At 40.2% G+C, this 6056-nt stretch overlaps 1 non-coding gene across 1 annotated transcript; it reads right to left on the bottom strand.

The window, feature by feature from the left end:
- Nucleotides 1–87: 87 nt before the first annotated feature.
- On the bottom strand, nt 88–191 carry LOC127745331 (small nucleolar RNA R71). The gene has a single exon (XR_008006528.1). It is a non-coding gene; the product is annotated as a small nucleolar RNA R71 (small nucleolar RNA).
- Between the last annotated feature and the right edge of the window lie 5865 nt (nt 192–6056).

Genomic DNA, 6056 nt, shown 5'->3' with positions numbered 1-6056 from the left:
GACTCATAACCTAAAGATAGCCTGGACTCCTGGGATAAGCTGGTCACGTCCTTCTTGGATAAATTCTTTCCTCCTCAAAAGTTGAGCAAGCTTAGAGTGGATGTTCAGACCTTCAAGCAAAAAGATGGTGAATCCCTCTATGAAGCTTGGGAAAGATACAAGCAGATGACCAAAAAGTGTCCTTCTGACATGTTTTCAGAATGGACCATATTAGATATATTCTATTATGGTCTATCTGAGTTTTCCAAAATGTCATTAGATCATTCTGCAGGTGGATCTATTCACTTAAAGAAAACGCCTGCAGAAGCTCAAGAACTTATTGACATGGTTGCAAATAACCAATTCATGTACACTTCTGAGAGGAATTCCGTGAATAATGGGACGCCTCAGAGGAAGGGAGTTTATGAAATTGATATTCTGAATGCCATATTGGCTCAGAACAAAGTGTTGACTCAGCAAGTCAACATGATTTCTCAAAGTCTGAATGGATGGCAAAATGTATCCAACAGTACTAAAGAGGCAGCTTCTGAAGAATCTTATGATCCTGAGAACCCTGCAATAGTAGAGGTAAATTACATGGGTGAACCTTATGGAAACACCTATAATTCATCATGTAGAAATCATCCAAATTTCTCATGGCAGGATCAACAAAAGCCTCAAAAAAGCTTTAATAATGGTGGAAGAAACAGGCTAAGCAATAACAAGCGTTTTTCATCATCTTCTCAGCAACAGACAGAGAATTCTGAGCAGAGCCTCTCTAATTTAGCAAATTTAGTCTCTGATCTGTCTAAGGCCACTTTAAGTTTCATGAGTGAAACAAGGTCCTCCATCAGAAATTTGGAGGCACAAGTGGGCCAGCTGAGTAAGAAAGTCAATGAAACTCCTCCCAGTATTCTCCCAAGCAATACAGAAGAAAATCCAAAAGGAGAGTGCAAGGCTATTAATTTAATCAATATGGCCGAATGAACAAGGGAGGAGAAGGACGAAAATCCTAGTGAGGAAGACCTCCTGGGATGTCTCTCAAACAAGAAGGAGTTCCCTATTGAGGACCTAAAGGAATCTAAGGCTCATATAGAGACCATAGAGATTTCATTAAATCTCCTTCTGCCATTCATGAGCTCTGAAGACTATTCTTCCTCAGAAGAGGATGAAGATGTGACTGGAGAGCAAGTTGCTCAATATCTAGGAGCCATCATGAAGCTGAATGCCAAGTTGTTTGGTAATGAGACTTGGGAAGGTGAACCTCCCTTGTTCATTAGTGGACTAGATACATTGGTTCAGAAAACTTTACCTCAAAAGAGACAAGATCCTGATAAATTCTTAATACCCTGTACCATAGGCACCATGACCTTTAACAAGGCTCTGTGTGACCTGGGGTCAGGCATAAATCTTATGCCACTCTCTGTAATGGAGAAGCTGGGGATCATTGAGGTACAGCCTGCCTTATTCTCATTACAATTGGCATACAAGTCAGTAAGACAAGCTTATGGATTAGTAGAGGACGTGTTGGTAAAGGTTAAAGGCCTTTACATTCCTGCTGATTCCTGCTGATTTCATAATCTTAGACACTAGGAAGGAGGAGGATGAATGCATCATCCTTGGAAGACCTTTCCTAGCCACAGCAGAAGTTATGATAGATGTTAACAGAGGAGAATTAGTCCTTCAATTGAATGGGGACTACCTTGTATTTAAGGCACACGGTTATCCTTCTGTAACAAGGGAGAGTAAGCATGCAGAGCTTCTCTCAGTACAGAGTCAAACAGAGCCCCCACAATCAAACTCTAAGTTTGGTGTTGGGAGGCCACAACCAAACTCTAAGTTTGGTGTTGAACCCCCATATCCAAACTCTAAGTTTGGTGTTGGGAGTCCACAACATTGACCTGATCACCTTTGTGACTCCAAGAGAGCCCATTGTCAAGCTAGTGACATTAAAAGAGCGCTTGTTGGGAGGCAATCCCATTTTATTTATCTAATTTTATTTTATTTTCATTGTTCTTGTATGTTTTATTAAGTTCATGATCATGTGGAGTCACGAAAAAAATATTGAAATTAAAAACATAATCAAAAACAACAGAAGAAAAATCACACCCTGGAGGAAGGACTTACTGGCGTTTAAACGCCAGTAAGGAGCATCTGGCTGGCACTCAATGCCAGAATAGAGCATGGAGCTGGCGCTGAACGCCAGAAACAAGCAACATCCTGGCGTTTGGACGCCAGTAATATGCCCTGAGGAAAGCTGGCGCTGAACGCCAGTAACAAGCATGGAATTTCCGTTCAATGCCAGAAACATGCTACACATGAGCGTTGAACGCCCAGAACGTGCATCACTTCGGCATTTAAATGCCAGAATGGTATGCTAAGGCATTTTACATGCCTAATTGGTGCAGGGATGTAAATCCTTGACACCTCAGGATCTGTGGACCCCACAGGATCATCTCAGGATCTGTGGACCCCACAGGATCATCTCAGGATCTGTGGACCCCACAGGATCATCTCAGGATCTGTGGACCCCACAGGATCATCTCAGGATCTGTGGACCCCACAGGATCCCCACCTACCATATTCTCACCTTACCTCCTAATAATCCTATAACACACTTTCCCAAAAACCCTTCACCAATCACCTCAATCTCTCTTCCCAATTACTCCCTTCACCACTCATATCCTTCCACTATTTCCCATAAACCCACCTACCTTCAAATTCAAATTTCTTTCCCACCCAAACCCACCCTAAATGACCGAACCTACCCCCTCTCCTCTCCCTATATAAACCCCTCCATTCTCCTTAATTTTCACACAACACAAACTTCTCTTCTCCTTCTTGGCTGAATACACCTCTCCCCCTCTCCTCCATATTTTCTTCTTCTTCTTCTTCTTTTCTTTCTTCTCTTACTCGAGGGCGAGCAATATTTTAAGTTTGGTGTGGTAAAAGCATAAGCTTTTTGTTTTTCCATTACCATTGATGGTACCTAAGGCCGGAGAATCCTCCAGAAAAGGGAAAGGGAAGACAAAAGCTTCCACCTCCGAGTCATGAGAGATGGAAAGATTCATCTCTAAAGCCCATCAAAACCACTTCTATGATGTTGGGGCCAAGAAGAAGGTGATCCCTGAGGTCCCTTTCAAGCTCAAGAAAAATGAGTATCCAGAGATCCGACATGAGATCCAAAGAAGAGGTTGGGAAGTTCTAACTAACCCCATTCAACAAGTCAGAATCTTAATGGTTCAAGAGTTCTATGCCAATGCATGGATCACTAGGAACCATGATCAAAGTAAGAACCCAAACCCAAAGAATTATCTTACAATGGTTCGGGGAAATACTTAGATTTTAGTCCGGAAAATGTGAGGTTGGTGTTCAACTTACCCATGATGCAAGGAAATGCACGCTCCTACACTAGAAGGGTCAACTTTAATCAAAGGTTGGACCAAGTCCTTATGGACATATGTGTGGAAGGAGCTCAATGGAAAAGAGACTCCAAAGGCAAGCCGGTTCAACTAAGAAGACTGGACCTCAAGCCTGTGGCTAGAGGATGGTTGGAGTTCATTCAACGCTCCATAATCCCCACTAGCAACCGATCTGAAGTTACTGTGGATCGGGCCATCATGATTCATAGCATCATGATTGGAGAGGAAGTAGAAGTTCATGAAGTCATCTCCCATAAATTCTACAAAATGGCAAGGCTATCTTTTCCTCATCTTATTTGCCATCTATGTTACTCAGCTAGAGTTATCATAGAAGGAGACATCCTCATTGAGGAGGACAAGCCCATCACTAAGAAAAGGATGGAGCAAACAAGAGAGCCCACTCATGGAACCCAAGAGACGCATGAGGAAGCTCATCACCAAGAAATCCCGGAGATGCCTCAAGGGATGCACTTTCCTCCCAACAACTATTGGGAATAACTCAACACTTCCTTAGAAGATTTGAGTTACTATGTGGATCAATTAAGGGTGGAACATTAAGAGCACTCCATCATTCTCCATGAAATTAGAGAAGATCAAAGAGCAATGAGGGAGGAGCAACAAAGGCAAGGAAGAGACATAGAAGAACTCAAGGACATCATTGGTTCTTCAAAAAGAAAGCGCCACCATCACTAAGGTGGATTCATTCCTTGATCTTATTTTTTTCTATTTTTTGGTTTTTATGCTTATTATGTCATCCATATTTGTGTCTCTACTTCATGAACATTAGTGTTTAGTAACTATATCTTAAAGCTATGAATAATTCCATAAATCCTTCACCTCTCTTAAAAGAAAAATGTTCCTAAATCAAAAGAACAAGAAGTACATGAATTTCGAATTTATCCTTGAATTTAGTTTAATTATATTGATGTGGTGACAATACTTTTTGTTTTTTGAATGAATACTTAAACAGTGCATAATTTTGATCTTGTTGTTTATGAATATTAAAGTTGTTGGCTCTTGAAAGAATGATGAACAAAGAGAAATATTATTGATGATCTGAAAAATCATGAAATTGATTCTTGAAGCAAGAAAAAGCAGTGAAAAAAGCAAAAGGCTTGCAAAAAAAAAGAAGGTGGCGAAAAAAAATATAAAGAAAAAGAAAAAGCAAGCAGAAAAAGCCAATAGCCCTTAAAACTAAAAGGCAAGGGTAAAAAGGATCCAAGGCTTTGAGCATCAATGGATAGGAGGGTGATGAGGTGCAGAAGCTGGTGAATTAAAAATTTATTAAAATGGTTACGTTGCAGGTATAGTTCTTAACTCACCGAAAATCTGCCTATCAATTTAGAAATATGTCACCGAAAGTTTAAATTAAAATTACTGGGAGTTTTAAGTCCCAGGTCGTCTCCCAACGAGTTGCAGAAAAATGTGCTGTTTTATTAATCAGATATTCCAAAAAGAGTTGAGCTAAGTAAATTGGGATTTAAATTGAGGAATTTTAAATAATAAAAATGAAAGGCCTTGACTGGGAATTGATTGGTTAGACTCTCTATCATTGATGGTGTGATTGTAAGATTAATTTATAATTAATAGTTGTTCTGTTTGGTTATCCCTTACTAGGTAAGAGAAAGTCAAACAAGTGGAAATGCCAGATCTGTTCACAAGTTGCAACCCACTTAGTTCAAAGGGATTGGCGTCGGTGACAGGATAGCAATCCAACATTTAACCCAATTACAAATTTTTCTTTCAATCCTTCCAACTCAAGAGTTCCTTTTAATCAACTCCCCATCAAGTAATGAAACTACTCACGCATTGTAAATAAAGAATCCATGGCACATGAAAGGGAATTAAAAGAAGACATGATTATTGGAATGGAATTTAAATTAAAAAGAAATAATCCTTGCATTAATTAATCATAAAAATATCTGAATGACAAAATTGAACATAACAAAGAACATGGAAGAATAAAACCAAGTTAAGAGAACAAACTAGAGTGATGAAGTCTTGATGAGGAAAATAACTCTTCTCAATGTTCCAATGCTAAGATCAATTGAAAATTAAAATTCTAAAAACTAGAGAGAAAAAACCTAAGAGAGTGAAAAACTAGATCTAAAACTACTCAATGAATGTGTCTCTTGTTTCTGCATATTCTCTGACTCTAGTCTGCTGTTCCGGGCCAAAAACTGGGCCGAAATAGGGTCCAAAGTCACTAGTTTCAGATTCTGCAATTTATGCAGATCTCGCATGTCACGCGATCGCGTCATCCATGCGGACGCGTCGCTGGCGCTTTTCCTCTTCACGCGTTCGCGTCGTCCACGCTACCACGTTGCTTGTGCTTTCCAATCCGCGCGGCCGCGCAAGCCATGCGGCCGCATCACTGCGATTTGCGCTCCTTCGCGCGGTCGCGTGAGCCATGCGACCGCATCACTTTTCGCTGGTTATCTCCTCAAACTTTTGTGTTCCTTCCATTTTTGCTAGCTTCCTCTCCAATCTCTGTCTCATTCATGCCCTATAAAGCCTGAAACGCTTGACACACAGATTACGGCTTCGAATGGAATAAAGGAGAATTAAAATTAAATAATTAAAGTCTCTAGGAAGCAATTTTCAAACATGTAATAAATTCAGGAAGGAAATCTAAATGCATGCTAAATTGATGAA

Source organism: Arachis duranensis, chromosome 2 (assembly GCF_000817695.3).
Source record: "Arachis duranensis cultivar V14167 chromosome 2, aradu.V14167.gnm2.J7QH, whole genome shotgun sequence".
NCBI lineage: Eukaryota > Viridiplantae > Streptophyta > Magnoliopsida > Fabales > Fabaceae > Arachis > Arachis duranensis.
The sequence above is the reverse complement of the archived record's forward strand: the minus strand, read 5'-3'. Positions and strand labels throughout refer to the sequence as shown.